The sequence below is a fragment of the Apium graveolens genome, chromosome 9 (assembly GCF_009905375.1).
Source record: "Apium graveolens cultivar Ventura chromosome 9, ASM990537v1, whole genome shotgun sequence".
NCBI lineage: Eukaryota > Viridiplantae > Streptophyta > Magnoliopsida > Apiales > Apiaceae > Apium > Apium graveolens.
In genome coordinates, this window is record NC_133655.1 from 239,496,963 (window position 1) to 239,506,239 (window position 9,277).

Below are 9,277 nucleotides of genomic sequence, written 5' to 3' on the forward strand. Positions count from 1 at the left end.
TGAGTGCGATTATATAGTAAGTCTCCGGCACGGTTCGTATTGTGATTCGGGATTTTTAGCTGGCGACGTGATTTCCAGACAACGGCAATGGCAGATCCTGATTTCCCTGTATCATCTAATCATTTGGAGCTTTCCATTCTAGGATCGTCATCTTCTCTCAAAGTTGATTTGCACCTTGTTCCTCCATCAGTATTAATGGCACTACCTTCCGTTATGACAGTTGCACATCTTCAAGCTATTCTACGTTATTCCACCACCTCTTGATATGAGACTACCTATTTAAGAACCTCTATCTGTGTATTCTTGTTTTACTAGACATTCGGCTGTGAGTGTATCTCTTCAGTTTACCCTACACCCTGTTCTATACCCTCAGTTTAAAACTTGTCCTATGAAGCAATTGTACTAATGAGGATGGATGCGGGAGTCGCAGTAAATGGTGAGTATTGAGATACAAATAAAGGCGAGAAAATGTTTAGAAAGAAGATTCAAGTATTTCGGAGGATAGCTGTTACCTGGTTACAAGAAGTTATTAGTAATTAGGCCTCCCATGACTAGCTTGTGGAATAGAGTAGATAAGTGTTGAAAATAGAGAGTTAGAGAAGATTATGGATCTGGAGATTTCTTGGAGTTAGATAATGGCGTTATGATGATTTGATATATATTTTAATAAGATGATGTGACATTAGCCAACTTGTTGACTATTGGATAGTCTGTTCCACTTAATGATTGTAAAGTTATTAACGGGAGTATTACCAGTATGGGAGCCTTGATGTGAAGCTACGAATAAGATAACGTGCAATGACAATTGAAGTTTCGTCGATTAAGAAAGGTAAATGGACACGATGAAGGAGAAAAGGTAGATTGAAGTGAACGGACCTTTATGTGATCATTTCTTTAATTCGGTACCTTGTTATAAGAAGGAAGGACAACAGCCAACTCATATAGTAAAGACAACCAGGTTTGTGATTTTCAAAATTTTTAAACCAGTTTTCGTAAAAGATTTTTCCTTATAAATTTTTTTTTTAAAAAAAAAGCCTTTTTGAATAAAATAAGTTTAAAACACTGGTTGTTAGGTTACTACTTGAGTTTCTTGTTTATTAGAAGAACCGGATTACCTGGAAGTATATTTGCTTCAGACTTAGTATTGTTAATTCAGAGGATAAAGTAACCCGCGATTATGAAGGAGTTGATTATTCCTAACAATAAGATGCACATATTGTTTGATAAAATTTACAACAGAATCAGCGTACAGAGTAACTATAAATTCAATTACTAGGACTATCAGAGTTCGAAGAATTTATTGATTTAACAGAAGCCGAAGCATGATCGAAAAAGATTGGAAAGATTTCCAGACCTCTCTAAAAGAAGAATATTATTAACAAAAGGATCGTTATGTCGAATGGTTCGTGGTTATTCTAAATTAAAAAAGGAAACTCGAAGTTAACTGGCAGGAACGCCATTATGATCGAACAAGTTCGAAAGATGAATATAAATGAAATGTGGACGGTGACCAATGGTATCGTTCTTGTCTTCAATATTACAGCGTATATTCCTTTTTGATTCTTAAATAAGTATGAACTTCTTTTCTTGAATAAACTCTTTGTTATGACATCGAAAAGGAGGATATTACATTTCTTTCAAATTTAATTATTTCCCTCGAGTTTTGCTTTCTGATTGGGACAAACAGTGTTATGGTGAGACACTTTATCAGAATGATGAAGAGTCGGGTGGGACGCCACCTAATCATGTGTTGTATGCCATATGGTATGAAAGACTGGCCATCTTAAGTATCAATGTGGTTGTCTCATTCATATTCAAATCCTTGTTTCTTCTTTCTTTTCAACTCTAATTTTTGTTGAATTGTGAATCCTTCTAGTTGTTTCATTGTACTATCGTTCTTTGCAAGAGCTTTTCAAACAGAAATCAACGTATTATGAACCAAGCAGAAAAAATTCCAGCTACCTCTTATGCATGGAAAGGAAACAAGGGCATAAGGCAAGAATTGCAAATCACTAACCCAGTCAGGAATACACTAAGAGTTAAGGGAATCTACTCCAATAAGAAATACGTCTCCAAAAATGAGAATTTATGATGTGTTTGTGAAATATGTTATCCCGAATACGGATGCGGTGACGTGAACGATTATTGTGGATACCTTACGCATTAAAGTATTAAAAGATGTGAGAGAAACTTAATTGTTTATCTCTCAAGGTGTTGTTGATAAGATGAATTACCTTGTTGAATTGATAAGATTATAATCAAAGGACTAGCAAGTTAAGAACGTGTAATTGTTGAATAATTAAGTACCAACGGTAGAATTGAGATTTCTGGAAATAAGTTGTGAAGAATTGATATCATTTAAGATAAGAGGGTTTGACAGTATTTTAAGAAATGGATTAACTATTTAAGCGTGATGTCCAGACAAACCATCGTGATGAAAAGATAGCTCTGAAGACGTCAGATGAGAATATGATGAGGTATAAAGGAAAAAGGAAGGTAAAGAATTTGTTAACGACGATTACGGTGATCAAGATGTGAGCATTATGGTGATTGTGAGATAAATAAAAGCCAGGAGCAAGCAAAGCAAGCAAAATTTGAAGGTTTTATAGCAATTAAGGGATTTGAATATATATTTCCAGATGAGTTATCAACATTTCCTCTAGATAGAGAAATGAAGCTCGCGATTGATTGAGCACTTGAGTCGAAGCAAGTAACCAAGGCCTTACACAAAATGGCACTAGTTAAAATGAGGAAATTAGTAAAACAAATGCAGGAAATGTTAGAAGAAGGAGTGATTAGACCTAGTGTACCCCATAAGGTGCACTGGTACTAATTGTTCATAAGAAAGATAGAAGTATGAGATTATGCGTCAACTAGCGAAAGCCCAACAAGTTTACTATCAAGAGAAAGTATCTGTTACCTCGAACCAATGATTTGTTTGATCGAATGAAAGAAGCAAAGTACTTTTATAAGATTGATTTAAGGCTTGGTATTTCACCAACTGAAGATTAAATCTATGGACATATCAACGATAATTTTTAGAACTAAATATTGTGTTATAAAATTTTTGTATTGCAAAATAGGAGTAACCAATATATCAGTGATATTTGAACTTGATGGACAGAATCTTTAAGGAATATCTGGATAAGCTGTAGTTGTATTACTTAAATTCAACGGAGGACCATGCGAAGCATTTAATGACAACTGGGGAGTCGGAGAAGAAAGAAATTGTATGTAAAGTCTACAAGGTGAAAGTTTTAATGGCAGAAAGCATAGGTAATCAGTGAGGAGGAGACCAAAGGAGATCCAGTAGAAATCAAAGTTACTATGAATAAAGAAAGGCCAAAATGTACCAATAAAAGTAAGGAGTTTTACCATGGACCGGTTATTATTGAAAATTTGTGCAAGATTTCTTGGAAGTTACAATACCTTCGACGAAGCTAACCAGGAAAAGCAAGAAATTTATATGAAATGGAGAAGGGTAAAGAAAGTTTTGCGGAGTTAAAGAAAAAAATGGTTACAGCACCTGCTTTATCATTTTGAAAGTACCAAGGAGGTTTGGTAGTTTATAGTGGTGCTTCTCATAAGGGAGTAGGATGTGTGTTGATGCAGCACAATAAAGTTATTGTATATGCACCCAGACAAGCGAAACCTTATGAGCAGAAGTATCTTAATCATAACTGGGACTAACAGTAATAATATTTGTTTTGAAAGATTGGGAAATATGATATGTATGTAAAAAAGTGTAAGATCTATACGGACCATAAAAGTTTGAAGTATGTACTCACGAAGAAAAGCAAATATAGAGGCAGACGATAAGCAAAAAGGAGAGAACGAACGTAGAAACAGTATCAGAAGAATTATCTATGGAATTTTTGTAGTTGGAATTGGAAGTTAAAGTTCGTAATCTAAAAGGAGCAAGGATGGATAGTATGACCTTTCAGTCAAAGTTGTGAAGGGAAAGATAAGATGTCAATAGAAGATAATGGATCACGATGTTAGTAGTTAGTAAAAGGAAATTTATGTGCCCAGGAGAACGATCACGATATTCCTAGGTTTTCTTCCAGCACCTGGATGCTATAAGTAGAAGGACTAAGAAATGAGATCCCACAGGGAATTCACAATATAAAGTATTTAATTTATTAAAGAAATGCCAAGATACACGGAAATTTAAAGAAAAATAGTGATAACCAGGTACAAGAAGGAAATTTCAAGATGAGTTAGGAAATGTTGGACATGTCAAAGAATTAAGGCAAGTATCGGAGGCCTAGTGGACAAGGCAGACCAAAGAGTGGTTTTACAAAAAAAAATGAATCGTAAAATGTACCAGTAATGTTGATGGAGAAAAGGAATGAAATTATGAGAGTATGTACTGATTATCGGGAGTTGGACAAGATAACAAATGAGAAGAAGTGAGACCCTATAAAGAATTGACTATTTACGAGACCTAATTCAAATATTATGTTATATCTCGGGGATTAACTTAAGATCCAACCTGAGAACATATCAGAGGTTACGATTAAAATAAGTTAAGAGCATTGCAAGCTCTGGTGATATTATATGAAATAACAAGTGTATTAGGTGACTATAAGGAATTAAGGATCATGGTGTATAAGGAATATTTAAATAAGCAAACTGTATTTATTGATAACATCCTCACTTACTCAAAGAATAAGGAAGTCTGCGTGGAATGCCCAAGGATTTTTCTCAAAAAAAAAATCAGAAGGAAAGCAACTATACGTTGAGTCTTCAAGAATAAAATTGTGACTAAGGTTAACCAAAGATTCTAAATTAATCCATTAACAACTACCTAAGCGAAGCCGTATGATAACAGATGCCTTATGCTGACAGAAAGGATTGTATGTAATTAAGACCACCGAGGAGTTAATAAACGAATTGGAAAGAGTGAAATCTGAAGTTCAAATATTTAAAGGTGATAATGTGTGAATATATGAGATTACTTTTAAGCCTTAACTGATGGAAAAAAAAGTAAGAAATGTTTAAATGTTTGGAAACCAAGTTGAAAAAGAGCACCGCCTATCATCCTTAAACGGAGAATCAAAGTACGGAAGTGATTGGGGAAATGTAAGATATGTTGAGAGATTGAGCTGTAAGGAAACACTGGAATGATCATTTATCAGTGATGTCAGCTTTGGAATGCCACTTTACCAAGCTTCATGTGAATGCAAGAGTATGTCCCTAGTTTTATTGAGATAAAGTGGGAGAAAGAAAGTTGTCAAATTCTAAGTTAATTCAGCACACCAAAAGCGTAGTGGTATTGATTGAAGCAGTTCAGAGTGGACAAGGAAAGAAGGAGAAATTGTATCGAGAGAGAATATGAGTATAGAAATAGGACCAGTAGTGTTAGTGTAAGTTTCGTCTTGAAAAAGACTGGATAAGTTTGAGTAGAAGGGATAGGTTAAGCCCTAAAATTAATGAACCATTCGAGGTATTGTTAAATATAGGTAAAGTTGTTCATGAGTTGATGTTACAGTCATAACAGTATGTACATATAATGTGTTTTTCCTGTCAAGGTTAGGGCGATAAGTATCTGATTCGAACCAGGTGATTGATCAGGAGCCAATGGGCTCTGGTCCAAGTTGTTTTGCATATAGTAATCGATCTAAATTCTTGATCGTTAAAGGCAAGTCATTGGAAATGAGTGTATATCTATAGCAAGTACGTTTGAAATCCTCGAGTAAAAGAGTCTACTTGGAAACTAAAGTCAGATATGCTTGACAAATATTCTCACTTACTTAGCTAAACCAGATTCTGAGGACAGAATCTTTTTAAGGGGGAAGGATATAACGACTCGTGTATTTTTATATAATTTAAATGTGTAATTATGGAATTATTAAATAAATGAATTATGTGTATAGTTTTGTCAGATCGGTGTTGTTTTATTATTATGTATGTGTGATTTATAGTGTGTCGGGTTGTCCTCATAATTAATTATGGAGTTGTACTGAGTTGTTTCACTTTTAAAAGTAGATTTAATGCAAATTAATTTGTATAAACATTTAGATTATCTCTAAAATCATTTTTATGGTTTTATAATTATAATAATTATTTTTGGGATTTTATAAAATTTAGAAATCAATATTTTACCAATTATTTAACCCTGTATGATTTTCTGATTGCATTTAATTGTAAAATCTGTATTTAACTCCAGAATTCTTTAAAAATTATGAAACTCATATTTATTTAAGTTGGGAATATTCCGGGAATTTTAAAATTATTTTGGGGATTTTTTAGATTAATTTCACCCGCGCGTTGGTTCGTTTAATCGAGAATTTCAAAATTTATGTTTTTATAAACTTCAGGATACTTATAACATTTTAAAACTATTTTCGTGATTTTCTGAAATTGTTTTGAGTGCAGCTCGATTCGTTAATTGTGAAATGCGGGTACGAGTTGCGTTTCAAGAATGCTTTAAAAATTATGAAAATTTTATTTTATTAACTTTGGGATTTTTTTTAGAAAATTTTAAAACTATTTTGGTAATTTTCTGGGTTGGTTTTACCCGTAACTTGGTTCGATAAATCGTGAATTTTCAAAACAGATTTATATTGCAGGACACGTGTATGCATTTCGTTTATTTGTTTGAAATGTGGCAGTAGCAGAAGGGGATAAACATCGATTTCTTTGTTTCTCTCGGATGTACTCTCTCCAGAACTCTCTTTCTCATCCTCCCATCTCGTCTCCTTCACTCTCTTCTCCCATCTCTCCCTGCTTCCCCATTTTTCTGCTCCCTGCGTTTTCCCTCTTCTTTCTTCTGCCTCCCGGTCGAGCTCCGTTACCGGTATTTCTTTCCCGCCGCCCTTCTTATTCCGGTCAATTGGTTTCGATTGGGTTCCTGTGATATATACATATATATACATGTGTATATATGTTAGTGTGTGAGAGATATTGTCAGTGTTGTTTATGTTTCGAGTCGTCTGCGTTTTCTTTTTCCGGTTTGGTTCCCGGCGGCCATTGTGCTTCCGGTTGTTACTGTGGTGTTGGCGCGTATTACGCGCGTGTTGTCTTGCTTGATTTAGGATTTTAACTATTTAATTTTATTTTCTGCAGGACTAATTCTGATTAATATTCGTGATATTAATATTTCGTGCGGGAAATATCTTTGAATAATCGGTAGAATTTATTTGAAAACCCGAATTTTCGGGCTCCAATAAATTTTGCCGCTGCTGATGATGACTTTTAACGAGTCAACAGTGGACCGTGATGATTATATTCTAAGTCCTAACTTAATAAATAAATAAATGTAAAATGTGAATAATAATTAATAATAGTATTGAATTGGTAGTTGGGAAATTATAGATGTTGGCTGTTGTGATTATGGATTGTTGTGGTGAATTGACGTCGACTGATGTTTCGACGGGTAGTCCGATAAATAAAGGAGACGCTGCCCGATTTCTGGGAAACTGAATTATGTAAATACGGGAACGTATCCAATGATTATCGGGACGTCGAGTGACTATATGTATATGTGTATATTTTATATACAAAAACTTGGTTGTACGATGTAATGAAATATTTTGCCAAATCGATAACCCTGATTTCGTAAAATAAAGAGTATATATATATTTTCCGAAAACGAACACCGAACCGATCTTCGAGATTGTGAACCCTATTTGTTGCGTGTGTATTTATAATATTCATAATTACGAGTCAGATTTGAATATCCTTGGGTAAGAATTAGTATCGAGGATATGTCAAGCATACCTAGACATCTAACGTAGGGTATCTCGACCCTGTAGGTTATAATCAGGAACCTGAAAGTGGACGATGGACTAGAGATGACCTAGTAGTCAGTCGACGAATTCAGTAGAGTTTCAATAAAAAAACTTAAGTGTCAAAGTCGAATCTAATATGGACTAGTGATGGGATGATAAAGCCTGAGCGGTAGAGTCGGCTCAGAGTCGGTCAGTAATGGTTGTAAAGCCCTGTAAGGAAAGTACTTCCGAACTTTTCTTCAAGATATATCGCAATTATTTTCGAACTGTTTCATAACATGTCATTTTTATTCAAAATAACTCTTGTTGATATTGCAAGTGCTTTAAACTATTTACCCTTGAACCCTGATTTTTTTTTCTTGATCTTGAGTCGTAAGCCTTGTTCTTTGTAAACCATCCTTTGTTGATCCTCAGATACCAAATCACGCAAATATGATACCACTCCCCAAATGTATAACTACCAAACACCAAACACTGGAGCAAAATTTTTTTGAAAACACAGAAACTTTTATACTCCAACCATCCTTTATAACATCAAAGAACTATACCTTGAAAAATCAGTATTCGTCCAATACCTGATCATTTTACAGACTGAAAACCGTTTCTTATACATACCTTGATATACCCTTGAGATATCCATGAGTTTCTTTACGTTTTTATTCAAGTGTTTAACCATTATTGATTATAACCTTGTTTATCGAGTTATATTGTTTATCATATTGAACTGCTTTAGAATTGGATAGTTTTTTATATATATGTGGACCAGATTCGTGGTCAGACCATATCTATGGTCAATTTAGGCCAATGTGTGCCTTGGATCCAGTAGTTAGAGCAGTGTTGTATGCTTTGCTCGGGGTTAGTGCGTGACTGATCAGCAGCCTAACCTTGGTTTTAAAAACTTAAAATGAATGTCCAATTCTAATGATTGTTTAGCAATAAAATTGATTCCTCTGAATCATCTCGTTTGATCATTGATTAATCTCAATTATTGTCATTATGACTTGCTGAGCTAGTTAGCTCACTCTTGCGAATCTTTTTATATATTCTACTGTTAAGAAGGATAGTGTTGATAGCGAGGTTTGCCAGTTCAATGTACGAGCTAGGATTCCAGATTGAGTTGGATCGAGCTAGCAGGAGCTTATTGCGATAGTGAGATAATAAGATTGTAAGAATAATTTTATTAGCAGTTTTAAGTTAAATTAGTTGGGATTTGGCACATTGTAATAAAAGTTAAGGTTGTGGCTTGTTTAATTTTATTATCAGTTTTAAGTTAAATTATTTTAAAAATATGGATAGAAAGATAATTTCAATATCTATATTCTAAAATTGTTATTCATATTATTTTCACCTTTTCTGAGGGAGTTATGTATTATCCAAATTCGTTTTTGAGTTTTTAAATAAAAGAAAAAGAAGTTTCTATAATTAGTTGGAAAAGGACCATTTTACCCCTCCACTCACTTATAAATACACCCGCTCTTCCTTCCTTCTTCCCCACTCTCTTCTTCCTCTTGTCTCACTCTTTCTTTCTCTTTTCTTTTCTC